Genomic DNA, 20,887 nt, shown 5'->3' with positions numbered 1-20,887 from the left:
AACTGTGCAGACGCCATACCATGGCAAGCATGGAGCCCGCTCTGTTCACTGTCACCGTACGTCTCCTGGGTGCTGGCAGATGTGGTACTGCATTGCTACACAGTAGCAGCAACCCATTGCCTTCTGGCAGCAGACGGTGCAATAGGACTGGTAGCCATCATCGTCATGTCCGAGGTGCTCCTGGCCACATCGGCCAGGAGCGCCTGGGCAGACATGGGCGCAGGGACTAAATTTGGAGTGGCTTGATCAAGTCATTCTCTTTAGTCCTGCAGTCAGTCCTATTGAACCATCTTATGGTGAGCAGGCAGGCGATATGGATTGCTAGCAGTCGTATTGTGCCATCTTCTGCCAGGCAGGCAAGAGATGAGGATGGCATGCAGTCCTTCTGCACCGTCCGCTGCCAGCCAAATATGTAAAAGATAGATGGAGTGTAGCAAAACAAGAAATAGACAAGATTTGTTTTGTACTCATTTGCTTCCCCGCCCTCATTCCTCTAGGTCACACTGCAGTCAGTCACAGAGAAGATGCAGTGAGGTAAATCTAGCCATGTATCAATCAGAGGCCAGATTAATCTCTTTGTTCCAGTAAGAACAATAACTTAGGTGCACCATTTCTTATTGCAACCCTCTGTGAAGTCCTGCCTGAAATACTCCTTGATGTAAAGCCACCCCCTTTGTTGATTTTAGCTCCCTGAAGCCAACCCTGTAAGCCGTGTCGTCAGTCGCCCCTCCCTCCGTCAGAGCAATGGCAGACAATCGTTCCACGCCTTTTTTCTGTGTGGACACCATACCAAGGCAAGCATGGAGGCCGCTCAGCTCACTTTGGCAATTAGGAGCACATTAAACACCACACGCATTATCCAGCAGTATATGCAGCACCAGAACCTGGCAAAGCAATACTGGGCGAGGAGGCGACGTCAGCGCGGTCACGTGAGTGATCAGGATATAGACACAGATTTCTCTGAAATCATGGGCCCTGCCAATGCATGCATCATGGTGCTAATGGGGCAGGTTCATGCTGTGGAACGCCGATTCTGGGCTCGGGAAACAAGCACAGACTGGTGGGACCGCATAGTGTTGCAGGTCTGGGACGATTCCCAGTGGCTGCGAAACTTTCGCATGCGTAAGGGCACTTTCATGGAACTTTGTGACTTGCTTTCCCCTGCCCTGAAGCGCATGAATACCAAGATGAGAGCAGCCCTCACAGTTGAGAAGCGAGTGGCAATAGCCATGTGGAAGCTTGCAACGCCAGACAGCTACCTGTCAGTTGGGAATCAATTTGGAGTGGGCAAATCTACTGTTGGGGCTGCTGTGATGCAAGTATCCCACGCAATCAAAGATCTGCTGATATCAAGGGTAGTGACCCTGGGAAATGTGCAGGTCATAGTGGATGGCTTTGCTGCAATGGGATTCCCTAACTGTGGTGGGGCCATAGACGGAACCCCATATCCCTTGGCACCGGAGCACCAAGCCGCCGAGTACATAAACCGCAAGGGGTACTTTTCAATAGTGCTGCAAGCTCTGGTGGATCACAAGGGACGTTTCACCAACATCAACATGGGATGGCCGGGAAAGGTACATGACGCTCGCATCTTCAGGAACTCTGGTCTGTTTCAAATCACCTGGCCACTGGTTATGCGCAGCCAGACACCAGGGTGGTTAGAAGAGCACAGGAGGGCACGTTACGCATCAGAGAAGCTTTGAAAACCAGTTTCATGACTGGCCAGGCTACGGTGTAAAAGTTTTGTTTGTTTCTCCTTGATGAAACCCCCCACCTCTTGGTTCACTCTACTTCCCTGTAAGCTAACCACCCGCCCCTTCTCCCTTCGATCACCACTTGCAGAGGCAATAAAGTCATTGTTGCTTCACATTCATGCATTCTTTATTCATTCATCACACAAATAGGGGGATGACTACCAAGGTAGCCCAGGAGGGGTGGTAGAGGAGGGAAGGAAAATGCCACACAGCACTTTAAGTACAGCACTTTAAAAGTTTACAACTTTAAAATTTATTGAATGCTAGCCTTCTTTTTTTTGGGCAATCCCCTGTGGTGGAGTGCCTGGTTGGCCGGAGGCCCCCCCACCGTGTTCTTGGGCATCTGGGTGTGGAGGCTATGGAACTTGGGGAGGAGGGCGGTTGGTTACACAGGGCTGTAGTGGCAGTCTGTGCTCCAGCTGCCTTTGCTGCAGCTCAACCATACACTGGAGCCTACTGGTTTGATCCTCCAGCAGCCTCAGCATTGAATCCTGCCTCCTCTCATCACGCTGCCGCCACATTTGAGCTTCAGCCCTCTCTTCAGCCCGTCACTTACTCTCTTCAGCCCACCACCTCTCCTCCCGATCATTTTGTGCTTTCCTGCACTCTGAGATTGTCTGCCTCCATGCATTTCGTCTGTGCTCTGTCAGTATGGGAGGACAGCATGAGCTCAGAGAACATTTCATCACGAGTGCGTTTTTTTTTCTTTCTAATCTTCACTAGCCTCTGGGAAGGAGAAGATCCTGTGATCATTGAAACACGTGCAGCTGGTGGAGAAAAAAAAGGGACAGCGGTATTTGAAAAGACATATTTTATAGAACAATGGATTCACTCTTTCAGGGTAAACCTTGCTGTTAACATTACATACATAGCACATGTGCTTTCGTTCCAAGGTCGCATTTTGCCTCCCCCCACCACGTGGCTAGCCCCTCTCCCCTCCCCATGGCTAACAGCGGGGAACATTTCTGTTCAGCCACAGGCAAACAGCCCAGCAGGAACGGGCTCCTCTGAGTGTCCCCTGAAGAAAAGCACCCTATTTCAACCAGGTGACCATGAATGATATCTCACTCTCCTGAGGATAACACAGAGAGATAAAGAATGGATGTTGTTTGAATGCCAGCAAACATACATTGCAGTGCTTTGTTGTACAATGATTCTTGAGTACGTGTTACTGGCCTGGAGTGGTAAAGTGTCCTACCATGAAGGACAGAATAAGGCTGCCCTCCCCAGAAACCTTTTGCAAAGGCTTTCGGAGTACATCCAGGAGAGCCGTGAATGCCAGGGCAAATTAATCCTTTCACATGCTTGTTTTTAAACCACGTATAGTATTTTAAAAGGTACACTCACCGGAGGTCCCTTCTCCACCTGCCGGGTCCAGGAGGCAGCCTTGGGTGGGTTTGGGGGGTACTGGCTCCAGGTCCAGGGTGAGAAACAGTTCCTGGCTGTTGGGAAAACCGGTTTCTCCGCTTGCTTGCTGTGAGCTATCTACAACCTCATCATCATCATCATCTTCTTCTTCGTCCCCAAAACCTGTTTCCATGTTGCCTCCGTCTCCATTGAAGGAGTCAAACAACATGGCTGGGGTAGTGGTGGCTGAACCCCCTAAAATGGCATGCAGCTCATCATAGAAGTGGCATGTTTGGGGCTCTGACCCGGAGCGGCCGTTCGCCTCTCTGGTTTTCTGGTAGGCTTGCCTCAGCTCCTTCAGTTTCATACGGCACTGCTTTGGGTCCCTGTTATGGCCTCTGTCCTTCATGCCCTGGGAGATTTTGACAAAGGTTTTGGCATTTCGAAAACTGGAACGGAGTGCTGATAGCACAGATTCCTCTCCCCATACAGCGATCAGATCCCGTACCTCCCATTCAGTCCATGTTGGAGCTCTTTTGCGATTCTGGGACTCCATCCTGGTCACCTCTGCTGATGAGCTCTGCATGGTCACCTGCAGGTTGCCACGCTGGCCAAACAGGAAATGAGATTCAAAAGTTCGCAGTTCTTTTCCTGTCTACCTGGCCAGTGCCTCTGAGTTGAGAGCGCTGTCCAGAGCGGTCACAATAGAGCACTCTGGGATAGCTCCCGGAGACCAATACCATCGAATTGTGTCCACAGTACCCCAAATTCGACCCGGCAAGGCCGATTTAAGCACTCATCCGCTTGTCAGGGATGGAGTAAGGAAATCGATTTTAAGAGCCCTTTAAGTCAAAATAAAGGGCTTCATCGTGTGGACGGGTGCAGGTTTACATTGATTTAACACTGCTAAATTCGACCTAAAGTCCTAGTGTAGACCAGGGCTAGGAATACTTATGTTCACCCCGTGATGTTAAGCATAATGAGAGAATGACATCACACTGTTAAGATGGTTATATTTAAGATATAAATGTTGTATAGGACCTCTTCTTTCTTAGTTTCTCACAAGTTCCTCTCTTCTCCTCCATAATCTCCATTAGGCTTCTCATGGCCTCCCTCCAGATTAATGGTGATTTTTTTTTTTCTTCAAATCTTTTATGTGAGCCCATCTGAGGTTTCTGACTTATGGCTTCCCATCTGACATCGTTCTGTCTTTAATGAGCCATAGTGAGGAAAAATGGCTGTGTTCTTATGTATAGCGTGGTAGTGTCTACTGTGAGCTGCATTCGGCTGAAGTACTTCTCTGTTATGGTCCCAGTGTGGAGATAATGGAGCACGTGGAGCTTTGCGGAGTCTGTAATTATTTGTTACTGCATACCTACAGATATGACCATTGTAAGCTAACCTGCTAACATATGTAACCTTTAGAGTCTCCAATAATACTATTTTTAGCATAATTATATAAATGATAATTTGTTTCAGAGGCCAGTTACTCCACAATGGACAAAAGAGTCACAAACATTTGGGTAGCTTTAGTGCCATGACAGTAGAATGATATTCTCCAGTAGAATTTACTCCCCATAGTTAAGGCAATGCTAACCCCACTGCAGAGTATCTGGAGTTCAATAAGAGTCAGTACCATGGACAGCCACAGAAAAGGACATCAGCTACATTTCAGTTATGTAGAATGGGGAATATCATTCAGGGCATTCTGCCATTAAAAATTGATATTTATTGCACTATATTCTGCACTTTGAGTGCAAATACTGCAGTGTTTTCAAATATTGCAGATGATAAATGTCCACTTTTAATGGCTCTTCCTCCTGGATGTACTTTCCCATACATGAGCTATGGGGAAAAAACTCACCCTTTTACTCCAGCTGTTACATGAAGTTGCAGAAATAATTCCCAAATAAATAGGAAGAAGAGACCTTGGTGAGTATTTTATGCTTATAAGAAGCACACAAGATCTTTTATAGGGGAGAAGGCAGCATGCCACATTTATTGAGAATACAACAGTTAGCATAAGCTTTTCAGTCTCTCTCTCTTACACACACACTCTCTCTCCACTCGATGTTTATAGTTACCAGTACAGAGTCTGGATCAATCTAGTGGCCAGCCAGATTGATTGCAGAGGGGAGCCAGGCTTTGTCGGTCGCAATCCAATGCTCCTGGAGTTGGTGACAAGACAAACCCAAAGCCCCATGGCCAAGCACCCTGTTCTTATAGTCTTTTTTCTCTGTTGAAGTCTATGAATTTTGCTGTGTCAGTTTGTGACCGATTATTCCTTAATTGGTTTTATCTTTTGATGTTAACGTTCCAAAGCACCTCCGAGAGGGTCATCCTGTCCTGGTTTTGATTTATCTTGTCCTTAGGGTTGCCAGCCTCCATCTCAGGGTCGTCAATCTTCCCTTCCTCAGTTATGGATGCGCGTTGATGGTTCTCTGGTGTCGTTAAGTTTCTTCACTCCTCCTACCATGACCATCTGACTTTAACAATGGCCTTCACACCTTCTCTTTTCCTGATGCATGCATTCCTCATTCACACAAACAGTCTTTTACAGAGACCTTCAAAGGTATGCAGCAGTTTTTATGTTGAGCAAGAAAGGCATTGTAAATTAAACCTTACTAAATCTTGTAATCAAAACAGTTCACGTTGTGGCCCGGGCCTTCAACATTCCTCTAATCTCATTAACATAGACACAAGATACAATACAATACAAGATCCTGTCTCTTACTAACTAAATCTTAAAACGAAGAAATGTATATTTAACTAAAGGGCCTAATTTGTAATGCATATATAAGAAACAAGACCCCATAGTCCCAGAGGGTCATTCCTGTCCGCTGTTCAAAAAAGGTGGCTGGCAGGATGATCAAATCATACATTAATACATACTACATTATTATAACTGTCAATCATTATAACCTCTAATACAAATATAAAATCCTACTCCTACAAGTATCCAAGTAAACTTTTTCAAGGAGACTATTAAGGTTGCTAAAATGTTGCTGTTAGGGTTTTAAAAGTTTTGAGTTTTGAATTTTTTTGATGGACGACGCATTTTTTTTCTGAAAACTTTTCATCAAAAAATCCTCCCCCCTTCTTTTTTTGACCAGTTCTTGTTGTTAGGCTGATTTGGTTATTTTCCAAACTAGAGCTCGGGCACTCCTTCAGACAGGCCTGAGAACGAACAATAAGAATCTAATGGCGCAACATTCTCATATGAATTGGCCACCTGAGGATGGAGCAATCTCATTTGAAAATGTTTTAGAAATACTGAGACTTAAAACTTGATTCTTTCCATTGCATAAAAGAGTGAACTGGAAGGGGCCAAGTTCTGCAGCTAATCAGCAGAGATCATCCGTTGTTATGCAGAACTTCCCATTGGTTTTAATTGAATATTTTGTAGGGAATTTCCACTTACAGGCTGATAGCTGGATAAAGGCCTATGTTTGGTTTTTTCCATTATGTTATGTGTAGACTAACCACTCAGTTTCATAAGCAATTAATACTTAAGGTCAGATTGAGAATAATACAGTTGAAGTGGAACAGCGAGAATAAAGCATCTGCCATTCACATGCTGCTATAATGTAATAAATACATATTTTAATCGTGAATAAATGAAATCAGATTTAGTCTATCTGTGTAAACAGATACCAGTCTATATCATCACTAGAATATATTGTTAGCAAGTAACATGAGCTGTCAGCATGATTTTAGACACTTCTCATTTCTTGCAGAGTGCACAGCTGAAGTCTTCAGTGATTCAGAGATTTAAAATGCCTCTTCATTTTTGTGCTAGACACTGATATCAGTACTTTTTCTTAAGATGTGAATAATTTCTGCTTCAGGTACAGGAAGAAGTGATTGTCTATAATGATTGTCTGTTGACTTCCTAAAATAGCATAATTAAAAACCACGCTTTGTAGATCACTTTAATCTGCATTCATTTTTTATCCTTTATTGTTAAATAGCTTTAGGGTGTCTCCTTTTCAGTTTAGATTAAAATATAGTCTTATGTGTGTGTATAATTGGTGGCAAATACAATGAGGCTAAATGTTGCAGTGTGACAGAAGATACTTACAGCTCAGTATTGGTAATGCGGTTCCCCAGTTGTGAAGGGAAAAATAATCAGTATGTTTTGACTTAGAGCAAAATCTATGTGCATTATTATTACCATACGTCAGTGATTGAGCTGTAGAAAATAAAGTATTGCATTAATATTTGCTGTGCGTGAATTAGTTGAATTGGTTGACTTGGTAGAAGGCTTAAGTAGAAACGTGGGCTTTCATATTATTTAATTATATTTGTAATTTATTGTGGCTCAGCATGCAGCATGATTTCTAATTGTCAGAGGGAGATGGTTAATTTTACAGATGAAGTGGAGTGGGAGGAAACAGTATGTATTGTGGCTGTAGGAGGAAGTTTGTTTCTTTTTGTGTGTTTGTCTAGGTTATTTCTCTTACTGCCAAAGTAGGTTGATGATGATGATGATAAAAAAATCCTCATTTGCCAATAGTTACCACACAATAGTTCTTGTATCTGAGGTTACTGCAATTTTCTCTGTATATAAGATAGCAAATATCTGACTTACCTATCTGGTACCTAAGGGTTAGCAAATGTTTAATGTCTGGCCTTTCTGAACATATGTGGATATCTGCTGTGTGCAATGCAATGACTTTAATGGCTTATTAAAATTGTGTGAGGCCCCTCTGATTACATATTTGGTTTTGCTGTGGTTGATGTCATGCTTTTCCAAACACAAAGAACAACCATGTACATTCACAATGAATTATTTTTATTTTATATTAAGAAAAACAACAAAATAACCGTGGACAAAGGCGCTTGTCTCTAATTGAAATGTTAATGTCACCTCTATACAATGCCCTGTCAACTCAAAATGGCAGAAAACAACAGACTGAGAAAATAAGCTACACAGTCAATTGTCTAACGCAGTTCAGGGCCCTGAACTCTGAACTGGATTTTTTCACTGAAACTTATATTAATGCTTATGGGAGCACTGTGAACTGAAGACTGTTATTAATCCACATAATAGATACAGCTGAGGTGAGGGTATTTATCTTCCTTGTGCTTCCCTTCAGACCAAAACTACAGGAGCCACAGATAGAGGTGATAGGTAGCAAGAACTGGTTTTTAATAATCTACTTTCTGTAAATAGGCTGTCAAACAATTGTCAATGGGTGTGAAAGATTTTGGTCCCCACCATGTGCTGAAATTGAGCCAATGACTCATTTGTTGTAAGATGTCTACCTTTTATATAGGGGTTAGATAAAGTTTTGACTTTTACATTAGCTGAATTTTGAGTGAATCTGTTATGAAAAAAGGTACATACAGTCTGTGAAGCAGTTTCAGGTTTAGGTTTTTGCAGTGAAGAGAATTCATAAATATACAGTGAAGTATTAATCCTGTTATTTCACTAAAGCACCGTGATCTGACATTGATCAAACCATAAATCTCTAGTGTTCCAGTTAAGGATGCAAGTCAATCATCATTCAAAGGAGCATAAATAACTTTTAAAGGCTTTAGTTTTAGGAACTTTTGTCTTATAACCATTATATCACAAGTGTAGCTTACCTTCTGTTCAATCAGAATTCCAATTCCTCTGGCTAACAGAATGAAGAGTTGGTGTGGCAGCAGTTTAACTATTGCAATGAGATCTGTTCTGGCCATACAGTAACGGTAGACCTCTGATAAAACCTTCAGGTAAAAGTTGTGCAAGTGTGTGAGAGAGAAGGGCAGAGAGTGAATGTATGTTGTGAGTAGAAAAATAACTGGATGAAGAATTGAAAATAATATTTTAAAGGCCCAAACCAGTGTGGGCTATTGACTTCAATAGTATCTGCAAGTCCTGTGCATGATGGGGGAGAAAATCCAGCCCACAGCTGAGCATGCAAAAAAATTAGGCACAGAAAATTAGAGATCACCTCTAAAAAGTGGGTTGTATGTATTTACAATACATTTATTTTTTTCAGGAAATTCTTCTGATAGCTGATGAAAAACACTAAGCAAAATTTAATTTGTGTATTGGGCTTTTTCAGTGGTTTAGCACTCAGTACTTTACACAGCCATGTGGGTGACATCTCTTCCGTTCCTGGCTCCAACTTCTTGTATCCTAGGGAGGTGGTGGTGTTTGCAGAGGTAACTCATTCAGCCTGTAAGGTTCTGCTGGCCAGCAGCAATTCCTTTTTAAGCCTCAATTCAGGAAGGTACTTAAGCACTTGAGTTTTAATGGGACAATTCACATACTTAAAATTAGACACTTGCTTAAATGCCTTGCTGATTTGGGGTCTTAAAGAACAACTTTGACAGCTTGCAAAGGGAAACCTGTGTATCTGGGGAAATGCAGAGCCTTACGGTTGTGGTTAGGGAAAAACAACGGAAAAACATGGAACCAAAACAAAGTCCCATTGAGGCTTACTTTCAGAGGTATTGTTGAACTCAACAGAAAGTGCAGATACTCAGCACATCTGAAAATTAAAGCATCTGGTGTATATCTTTGGATGAATTTCATCTTTGATTTAATTTTAAAGTGAATATAGTACAGGTAGATATTTTAAAAAAATCATGATTTTAAAAAAAGGACTTGCAGCAATATTACATTCCAGTAATGAAATATAAAAATTTATGGTAAAGTTAGTATTGTCATTAAATTAATGTCTTTTCCTTAAAGAAACACCCTCAATTTGAAATCTACTAAATTTCAAAATATGAGTTAAAAGGGGTATCTAGCACTACACCTCCACATATGTCTTCCTGCCAATTGTTGTGGCTTTAGAATCACTATTTATTTTATTTTTATTAAATTCCTCTCCCATGAAAGACCCACACAAACACAGTAAAACTGGCTAACAAATTGACAACACAATGTTGTACACAAAGTGCTGTCAACTGCGCTGTTAATGAGATGACTTTCTATCCTTGCTTCTGTAGGGTTCACAGACCCTGAATCAGTGTTGAAACTCACCCCTTACTGGAAGTTTGGATTTATTACTCATGCAAAAAACAATAATCTAACATAAACTGCAGCCTCCTTGAGTATGGTCATTCCTACACTTCCCCTCCAAGGCCTTCTCTGTCCTACCTTCCCAGTTTTCTCCTCAGATATTCCTTCTTCCATATCTTGTGTGTAATGTTAAGAAGCTGTACCTGCTATAATGTGCTATTCAAGGGACTTTAATAGTGAATGTTTTCCTAGACTATATACTCTAGTACAAACAGGAATTAATTCAGCGAAGTTCCGTGGCCTGTGTAATGCAGGGGGTCAGACTAGATGATCACAGTGGTCCCTTCTGGCCTTGGAATCTCTGAATCTGTGACACCATCAAGTTTAAAAAATAATGCTTTGTCACAGTTAATGTAAAGATGCTTCCTCTGTAATATGATAACAAACTGTTAAACAGAGAGTTCTGATGATTATATTACTGTGTAATGTTTCTGTAAACAAAAGCTAACTATTGTAATGGTTACTGTTTTGTTTCTGATATTTATCGGGCAAGGATTTGTAAACCATTAAAACTTCCGAAACAAATAAATAGTTTAAAAACACCCACAGACTTTGCTCTGAAATGTTTTACCTGCTATTGTTAAAAGTAACCCCTGAGGTTAGTAAAACTAAAAGAAATTTAAAACATACCATTTCATTCTCATTCTTTCAGTTTGCTTACTCTGTGGATAAACAGGTTGGCAGGGCTCTCTTCTTGATCAGCCCTGTTAGCAGAGGCTGGAACCTAGGAAAAAGGTTTTTGAAGTTGGTCTAAATCACCATTGTGTATCGTCCACATGAAAAACTGCAATAGAATGTGAATGAACAAACCTGTACTTGATGAGATGTATAATAAATTTGGAGTGATGAGATGATTCATCTCACTTGCTTAACAATGAGAAGACATTTATTTACTTTATTCTCAACACATAGTTTTGATTCCACTAGAGGGGAAAGATAATCTATATCATTTTAAAATGTTGAAAATAATGGAACTTTTCATACAGAGAGAGAGGCTGGCTTGAAAAGAAATATTTTTCAGTTACCTTAAACAATTTTTAAATGCACCTTTTATATATAATTAATATGTATATGATTTGCTGTCAGGATTTCAACAGTTACTTGTTGGATGTTGGTGGGGGAGGTGCCTCCGGTTGAGCTACCTTCTGCTGGTTGAGTTATTTTTACATCATTTCTCTACCTTGTCCGTCATCCTTTTACAGTTGGCTTGTGAGAAAAAGGCTGTAGGATAAAGGGGTTGGGAGCTTGGTGGAAGAAGTGGTGAGAGGAAAGAAAATTAAGTATGTCAAGTGTGGCAGAACTATCAAAGTCAAACATATACATACATAGATTGGCTTGGTAAGGGAACAAACAGTGTGCTTGTATGTTGTTTGGAAAAAAGTCAAGTAAGTACCAGGAATGTGGCTTTATAAATGCTTCAGTTTTCTATTTTTTTTTTCCTTACACACAGAAAAATGTAGAATGTGGCACCAAGTAGCTTTGGTTTCAAAATCTCTCATCACTGTGATTACTTTTAATGGCTGAATAAGTAGTTGCTTTTGAGACTGTTGTTAAATTTTATCTTGTTTCAGGCTAGTTGTTTACCTATTGCATTTTTATTATATTTCAGAACAGTCAAGCATCACATATCACAACTGACTTCTGCATTAAAGACTGTGCAAAATTCTCCTCCCTCTTTAAGCCTTGAAACAAACCAAAATGGAAAACTGATTAAAGGAGGTGAGCCCTTTTTTCTTAGTCTGATTTTTATTTTTCCAGTCTGCCTCTGCATTTGTTCTTTTGGACGTTTCTCTATAGCGCTGAACATTTTGGGTAAGCGACCTTAAAAGTATATTGACCCCAAATTGGTTGCCTCCTTAATGAAAATGTATATAAATCTGGTGACTTGGTATCTTTCATTTGGAAAAGTATCTGTACTTGGTGCCTGTAACTGTAGACATCAGCGCTTGCAGGTTTTAAATAGCATTAACATGGTTAGTCTTCTGTGAACATTATTCCATCTCAGTAAACTATTTTCATGGGACTTGCATGAACAGAAAAATGTAATATATAAACGTAACTGTTGGGTAAAGCCCCAAAGGGCTGCACGTACTGTAACTGTAGAGCCAGATTAGAGAGCATGAGAGAGAGGATTGGTTTGGCCTGAAGGAGTGGGGCAGGGAGGGGGAGAGGGAGATCAGAACAGAAAAGGAGCACAGAAAAAGCATGGGGGAAGGGCTGCAGCATCTTGGAAAGAACATTGGAATGGCCTAGAGGAGTTTTGAGAGTGAAAGAACTGCTCTCTCCACAGCTTCCTTACAGTGAAAGCTGCAGAAAAACAGGACCTTATGGATCTCATACACACATATTGAAGATAAATAAGCCTCTAGCAACTCTACCCTATTGAGGGCAATTGGTATGATGGTGAAATGTGGCCCAGTTTGATTTACATCAACATATTTTTTCTCTTACTTGTAAAATTTTGATCCCAACCTTAAAAACACTGGCATTTGCACTCCTGCAAAAAAAATTAGTATGTAATTTAGCGAAAATGAAAGAATGACTTTAGAATGCATACTACTCATTATGCAAACCTAGATACATCCTATCTAGACATAAAAAAAAGAGAGAAATTGTATTTCCCAATGTTAATTTAATGGAGCCAATAGAAAATTAAATGGTATAGAATCTGGCCTTTAGCATTAGCACACAACTGGCCTGACAAGCCACATAATAGGAGAAGGAAACTTTGTGGGGGTTTTAAAGAAAGGTTTCCTTTCAGAACATTAGTTATGCTGTTATAAAACTGTAGTTATTTTGTGAAATAACTCTCAGCACTTGCTTTTAGTGCACCTCTGAAAAATCAAGGACATTTAATTTTGTAGCATATTGTAGCTGTGACCAATAGAACATCAAAATTAGATCTATACCATGCTTATATTGCACCTGCTAGATTTCCCTGAGTTAGCTGAGCTTGATTTATCAAACCCAGTGTTTTGCAGTCTCTGGAACATTTTTATACCAGAGATTTTCTTCCCCTATTTGGTTATTAGGTTTAATATACTCTCTGTTGATTGCAAAAGTAACTGCTTATCAATAGGTATGTTAATGTGTATTTTTAAGAGTTACCAGTAATTTGTTCCTTTTAAATAAAGATAGTGTCTGCAATGGCAAATACAGTGCATTTTAGTGTATTTGGTGGAAATAAAGTATCAGTGCTGTTGGCAATATTTCTGAAACTGCCAGACCGTGTCCTTGATTAATTGTCCTGTGTGCATATATTAAAGGAAGTATTGACTGCTGGTTAGGACTTGGAACCAGGATGTCGCTGTCCTTTCCCTGGCTGTGCCATTGGCTTTTGTCAGTTCAACTCTCTATGCCTCTGTTTTACCCTTCTGTAAAACTGCTATAATACTTACTTGAAGGGATGATGAGAGTTAATGCTTGTAAACGGCTTTGACTCTCCCCAGTAAAAGCTGCTATATAAAAGAGCAATACATTCAATAATACATTTATTGGTTGCTTATATTTTTGGCATCAATAGTAGTACAAATTGAAATCTAAAAAGTCTCTTCCTGTGTGCGTGCACATTATATTCAATGAAGCCTATGTTATAGATAGCATTGCCTCAGACGGTTATAAGACCTATTTTCAGTTACTTATAACTTTATCAGACTTCAACCATTTGTGCTGAAATTATCCATTCCGGGTGCCTGCTTGAGGTGTGGGTTTTGTTTGTTTTTTGTTTTGTTTTTGTTTTGGTTTTTGTTTTGTTTTGCAAACTGCAGCCATTTCTCACAATGAGGCTAAAGAAAATGTATTTTGCCCAAGTTTTTAAAAAAATATTCTTACAACCGTTCTATTGAGAAGCTGTAGCACTCCATTCTTTGGAGCAATGACTTGAAATGTGGTGTTTGTGGGGGCATGAGTTGGTGTTACAGATGTGCCTTTTGCTCTACCTGTGAAAGTCCACCCATATTTGGCCAACTTGAGTCTCTTGAATCTCATTTCACACATGCTCAGTAGACACTTATTAGAATTTGGTGGCTAGATTCTGTCTGCACTGGGCATGCTCCAGTTCTCTCACAACTGGACTGAGCATGTGCACAGAGCAACAGAGCATGCTTCAGCCCCAGGTACAGGTGCTGGAACTACAGGTGCTGAGGGTGCTGCCGCACCCCCTGGCTTGAAGTGGTTTCCATCATAATACAGGGTTTGCAGTTTGGTTCAGTGGCTCTCAAAACCCTCACTATACAAATTGTTCCAGCACCCCTCACCCCAGGCCTCAGGTGCTTCACAGGATTTTCCCTGCAGTTGCAGCCTGTGACAGCTAACAGCTGTCATGGCACCAGGTATACTAAAGGGTAGCAGGGAGACTGTCTCCTATGTTATCAGTTTTCCTGCTTCTGGCACTGACTAGGAAAAGGAGGAAGCCTGGCTGGAACACAGAAGGGTGAGGAGCCAGCCCTGGGGGACTGGTGAGGGAGAAGATTATGACAGCGGTCAGGAATGGAGTCGGGGGGAGGGAAGGGTGGAATGTGACTAGGTTGAGTAGCTAAAGGGGAGGGAGTGGCGTGAAGGGATGGGAGACGACTAGGACGTAGAGCTGGGAGCAGAACTGTGATGAGAAAATGGGGTGTGGGGGAAGGGATTGAGATGGAGCTGAGGGTAAGGACTGAGGTGAGGTGCTGGGGATGGTCACAATGGAGACTGGAATAAAGACAGGCTGGAAGACCCAGGGGCATCCTTTTCCACTGGGCATCTCAATTCTATTATTGGTGATAATTGAGTGAAATGAGTTTCTTCTTCAATGATTGATTAAGAGGTTAGCCTTTGGAATCAGTAATATTGTTTGCTTTAGAAGCTCAGTCATGGGCTAGGTGTAAAGGGACCTATATGTGCAGATGAGCATTTCCCTCTTTAATATCATAGCCCGCTGCCTACACACTAGAAGCACAAGCAAGGCCTCTTGGAGTGTGGACAAGAGACTACTTCATTAGAAACTCATGGTATAGAATGCCACAGAGGAGGCCTGTCAATATGGCAGAATATTTGGGGAACTGGTGATGGAGCTGAAAGAGAGGACAGGTGCCATAGGCACCGACTCCATAGGTGCTCCAGGGCTGGAGCACCCACTGGGAAGAAATCGTGGGTGCTGAGCACCCACTGGCAGCCCCCCATCAGAACTTCTCCCCCCCCCCCCCCAGTGCCTCCTGCCTGCTGGCGGGTCCTGCCAATCAGCGCCTACCCCTCTCTGCTGTTTTGTGGGGTTCAGGAGGCTCTGGGGGGGAGGAGTGAGGATGTGGCACACTCTGGGTAGGAGGTGGAATGTGGGTTGAAGAGGCAGGGTGGGAAGGGGCTGGGTGGGGATGGGACCTTCGGGGAAGGGGTGGGTGGGGCCTGGGGCAATTTTGGGGGTCGAGAACCCCCAGGCACTTTGGAAAGTCGGCACCTGTGCAAGCAACAGATACATTCACAATAAAAATAGGTTTCAGCTGTGTTGTGCAACTGTGTTAGTCTGTATCCGCAAAAAGAAAAGGAGTACTTGTGGCACCTTAGAGACTCACAAATTTATTTGAGCATAAGCTTTTGTGAGCGATAGCTCACTTCATCAGATGCATTCAGTGGAAAATACAGTGGGGAGATTTATATACATAGAGAACATGAAACAATGGGTGTTACCATACACACTGTAACAAGAGTGATCAGGTAAGGTGAGCTATTACCAGCAGGTACAATTGTACCAGCAGATACAAGATAACTTAGGCTTGAATAAAGACTGGGAGTGGATGAGTCATTACACAAAGTAAAACTATTTCCGCATGTTTATGCCCTCCACCCCACCCCCCACTGTTCCTCAGACATTCTTGTCAGCTGCTGGAAATGGCCCACCTTGATTATCACTGCAAAAGGTCGTCCCCCCCCCCGCCGCTCTCCTGCTGATAATAGCTCACCTTAAGTGATCACTCTTGTTACAGTGTGTATGTAACACCTATTGTTTCATGTTCTCTATGTATATAAATCTCCCCACTGTATTTTCTACTGAATGCATCCGATGAAGTGAGCTGTAGCTCACGAAAGCTTATGCTCAAATAAATTTGTGAGTCGCTAAGGTGCCACAAGTACTCCTTTTCTTTTTACAATAAAAATAGTGTATCAAATTGTTAGAGAAGGAATTGAAAAATAACGTAAGGAAGTAACACATAGAACTCTTACAGAGCATAATAATTCTCATTAAAATAGCATTAATGTAACCAAAACATTATGGGGATGCCATTGATTAATTGCACAACACACAATGTGGTCTTGGTCTCTGACTGGGGCTCTGAGGTGCTATGGTAATGAAAATAATAAGTTATAATCTAATGCACAGGGCTTAAATCAACTTGTGAAGTGACAGAGGGTCATGACTGAACTAATATGATCCCATCACGAATTCGTCATTTGTAAAAAGGCTCACATTTTTCAAAGGTTTATAAAAGCCTACTAGTGTATGGCTGCTTTCGATAGGAGTTCGTTTCCTGGGCCAAAAAAAAATGGAGGGAGGTAACAAATATCTTGATGTGATGAATGTGGGAATGTTGGTAACATTTTTATGATTCATATATGCGCTTCAGTTTCCTTCTGTGCTTTGTACTGCTATGCACTGAGAGTAAAGGGAAGGGACCAGGTGTTTGACTCACATAGCCACCTGGTGGACACTAGAATAATTAAGTTAATAGAGCCTACACATGTGAATGGAGGATCTGGAAGAGACAATGGAAACTCCAATGGCTGGGACATTTACACCTAAGGACCAACAGCCAAGTGGAAAAGGATTCCCTCCACATACACCTCTGCAAGGGTTCAGAGCAAAGGCCCTGAGCTGGAGAACAAAGGGGGAAGGTGTCATATGTCTGGGTTAAGAGCAGGGTACACAGTCACAGAAGGAACTCTCTTGAACTGGAAGACAGAAGGGGAGCAAGGCATGGCAGAACCCAGGCTTCCACCACCAGAAACAATATCATAAGCCTGCTTCTCTAATGCCAACTTACTGACTTCACTATTCTGTGTCCCAGGTGACTAATAAGTGGTTACCTTGTTTTTAAAAGGCTGTGTGGTGTCACTGCAGATACTTCCTCAGAGCATTACACCCTGGTAGTGTAGGAACAAGTCTCCTGCAGGAGTCTGGCTTGGCTAGACTTGCTGCAGGAAGTCGCGGAGAGAAACAAGGATTGTTGGAACCCAAAGACCCAGTTTTAGAGCTGTGGAGGCTGCGGGCCACCTGTCCTGTGGAGCTGTGTGGATCCTTGGGCTCAAGTTCACCAAAGGGATACTCTTAGAAGACTGGTGACAGGCCATGGCATAGACCAGACCCTGTGAATCTGTGACACTTGTGAAAAACACTACAACTTGAGACCTTGTGTAGTGAAAAGCAAGGAGATCTTTTAACTCACTAATGAGGAAAGAAGTGACATGCTTCCTTTATGTTTGAAAAATGGGATTTAAACAATTAATTCACCCTATTTTTGCCACTTTTGCATAAGCAAATATAATTAGAGGGGAATATAAATAAATTTGAAACAGGAAAGGCCTCATGGCAGAAGAGAAGAAAGTGTTTATGAAGGTTTGTGGGAAATTGACTATTAGGTATGTGGAGGGAGCTGAGTCATTCTGACCCCCAATTTCTCTGTGTGAGGATGGGTATCACTGTAATTTCTCCCTCTCTTAATTTCTTCCTCTTGCTGTTAGAGCCAATATTGGACATCTGATATAGTTTGATCATGCTACAGTCTTAGTCTTTCTAATCAGTTGGGCCTGTGGAAAAAGGGCAAAAGACCTAGAGGACAAATAATCACCAGTTGAAAGATGTGAGGTCTTTAGATGGCATAGAAAAGGAAACGTAGGTTATTTGACTAATGATGGCTAAGGTGGAGGTTGTAGCTTATACTATAATGAGGGGCAAACTCATAAGTAGAGCCTCAGCTTTAATTCACAGAAGAAGTGTAGATGTCTAGATGAAATAAAGATAGTGGAACAACAATGGAAAGAAACATGTTTTAAAGAAATCTTGAAAAAGCTCAGAGCTCTCAGGGGCTAACTGAACATGATACTTTTTTAGAAAAAATAGTAGATTTTATTATGGCTTGAGCAACATTTCTATGAACAGAGAAACAAATCCCATGAGTTCCTAGCATACAAGCTTAGAATGTGGGGGTGGGGAAAGACAAATATTTTGACCATGAGAAGAAACAGGGAATTTGAAATAAAAGTAGCACTTGAATTGTTTCAAAAATTCTATTCTCAGTTCTACACATGTGAAAATACAGCCTCAAAAGAAAGATCAGGAAATAAATCTTTAAAGCAAAAATGCCCAGACACACAAACAATATAAAGGACGAGACCTAATAAGACTGAGGATATTCAAAAGGTGATTAAGGGTCTTTCTGAAGGCATGAATCCCTGTCACCAACTCTGCAGGATAAGAAGTGCTCCAGTCTTCTGGCTAGTCATAGTTGGAAGAGGAGACCACTTTTTACAGCTGTGACTCTGTGTCCAGAAGAGTGAGGAGTCCTAGAAGACTCCTATGCAATGCACCAATTTGACACTCTTAAATGAAGATTCCTTTGATGGAGGGTGAGATGATAGTTGGAGAGCCTAAGTTAAAGTAACCCCCCTACCAAATTCATGCCTCTTGTTCAAAATCCTACTTCGGTAGTCCTGTCATTTTCCTGAGGAAACTTAAGTGAGTATGGATATTTGTTCTTAAACGGATGGCTTGATCGTTAAATGTATGTATCTGTCTGTTTTCCCCTTACTTTATTTGAAAAGTATGTAAATAAATTCTAGGTAGATGTGTATGTACGTGAATGTTTTGTGTAAGTAGTGCCAAGAGACCCCCAACTTAGTTCTGTGAATCTACTGTGCTAGGCATTGTGCAAACACAGTTCATGACCTGAAGAGCTTACAATTTAAATAGACAAGACTGAGTGTGAAGAAAGTGGGAGATATCTATATTATTTTTGTAATAAATATGTGTACCTCTGTCTTTTTGATTAACATCAGATGTGTTCTATACAAAGAGTAAACACAGTCCTGGGCAGTTGGTTCTCTGCAGGTAGGCAAATAAGCATTGGCAATTGAGTTAGTAGTAGTAATGGACAATATAGTGAATCCATGGCTGGAAATCTACCTCCAATCCCTCCATTGAGATGCATAAACCAAATCAGCTAGGTTCAAGGGTCTTAGGACAATGGAACTTTGAAATGAATTAAAAAGTCAGCTGGTGAACTCAGAGGGATAGATGCTGACTGATGGTCAGACTGACAGAGGCAGCTGCTGCGGGGGTAGAGGCTGCCTTGCTCAGCTCCAGTGTTGTAGCAGCGGGAATCAAGTGGGACTTATCTAAACATTACCTTACCTAGCAAGGGGTGCCCACAGAAAGACTGAGGAGTCAAAGGTACAGCTCACTCTGGCACCGTAACACTGGGAAAGGAAATGGACACAAAGGTAAAATGAGACTACTCAGGTGAGTAATCTCACACAGATGGGAACACAGGTTATGCTGTATTCTGTTGGAATAAGATTATTATTATTAATAATAATGATGATGATGAAAGCATTAACTCCAGCGTATATTTGATTCAAGTAGACCTCTTTAATTCAGTCTTAACAAGTATCCAAACTGCTGTATAAATAATGAAAAGATAAATCTGTGCCATTACTGAAGAGCAGATGTCAGGCCTAGTGTCATAAATATAAAGGGAAGGGTAAACCCCTTTGAAATCCTTCCTGGCCAGGAGAAAGCTCCTCTCACCTGTAAAGGGTTAAGAAGCTAAAGGTAACCTCGCTGGCACCTGACCAAAATGACCAATGAGGAGACAAGATACTTTCAAAAGCTGGGAGGAGGGAGAGAAACAAAGGGTCTGTGTGTCTGTCTATATGCTGGTCTTTACCGGGGATAGACCAGGAATGGAGTCTTAGAACTTTTAGTAAGTAATCTAGCTAGGTACGTGTTAGATTATGATTTCTTTAAATGGCTGAGAAAAGAATTGTGCTGAATAGAATAACTATTTCTGTCTGTGTATCTTTTTTGTAACTTAAGGTTTTGCCTAGAGGGGTTCTCTGTTTTTGAATCTAATTACCCTGTAAGATATCTACCATCCTGATTTTACAGGGGGGATTTCTTTATTTCTATTTACTTCTATTTTTATTAAAAGTCGTCTTGTAAGAAACTGAATGCTTTTTCATTGTTCTTAGATCCAAGGGTTTGGGTCTGTGGTCACCTATGCAAATTGGTGAGGCTTTTTATCCAACATTTCCCAGGAAAGGAGGGGTGCAAGTGTTGGGAGGATTGTTCATTGTTCTTAAGATCCAAGGGTCTGGGTCTGTAGTCACCTAGGCAAATTGGTGAGGCTTTTTACCAAATCTTGTCCAGGAAGTGGGGTGCAAGGTTTTGGGAAGTATTTTGGGGGGAAGGATGCGTCCAAACAGCTCTTCCCCAGTAACCAGTATTAGTTTGGTGGTGGTAGTGGCCAGTCCAAGGACAACGGGTGGAATATTTTGTACCTTGGGGAAGTTTTGACCTAAGCTGGTAAAGATAAGCTTAGGAGGTTTTTCATGCAGGTCCCCACATCTGTACCCTAGAGTTCAGAGTGGGGGAGGAACCTTGACACCTAGTATAAACGGAAACGTACTTCAAAGGTGTTAGGTAATATAAAGTTATGTTGGCATGGAGGTGGTAATTTGGTCATTTGTGGATTTATTAAAAAAAAGGCCTCTATACCTTTCTCTCTCCTATCTGTTT

At 41.6% G+C, this 20,887-nt stretch overlaps 1 protein-coding gene across 11 annotated transcripts in view; it reads left to right on the top strand.

The window, feature by feature from the left end:
- The window catches only part of DLGAP1 (DLG associated protein 1), a 639,595-nt gene that overhangs the window by 225,917 nt on the left and 392,791 nt on the right, over nt 1-20,887 (top strand). For 10 of the 11 annotated variants that reach the window (XM_073331531.1, XM_073331536.1, XM_073331533.1 and 7 more), the window contains one exon: nt 11,732-11,841. The gene's annotated coding sequence lies outside the window, so the exon portion shown is untranslated. Of the gene's footprint in view, nt 1-11,731; nt 11,842-11,914; nt 11,935-20,887 lie in introns of those variants that run through there. The other variant, XM_073331543.1, reaches the window with a different exon arrangement.

The sequence above is a fragment of the Lepidochelys kempii genome, chromosome 2 (assembly GCF_965140265.1).
Source record: "Lepidochelys kempii isolate rLepKem1 chromosome 2, rLepKem1.hap2, whole genome shotgun sequence".
NCBI lineage: Eukaryota > Metazoa > Chordata > Testudines > Cheloniidae > Lepidochelys > Lepidochelys kempii.
The sequence above is the reverse complement of the archived record's forward strand: the minus strand, read 5'-3'. Positions and strand labels throughout refer to the sequence as shown.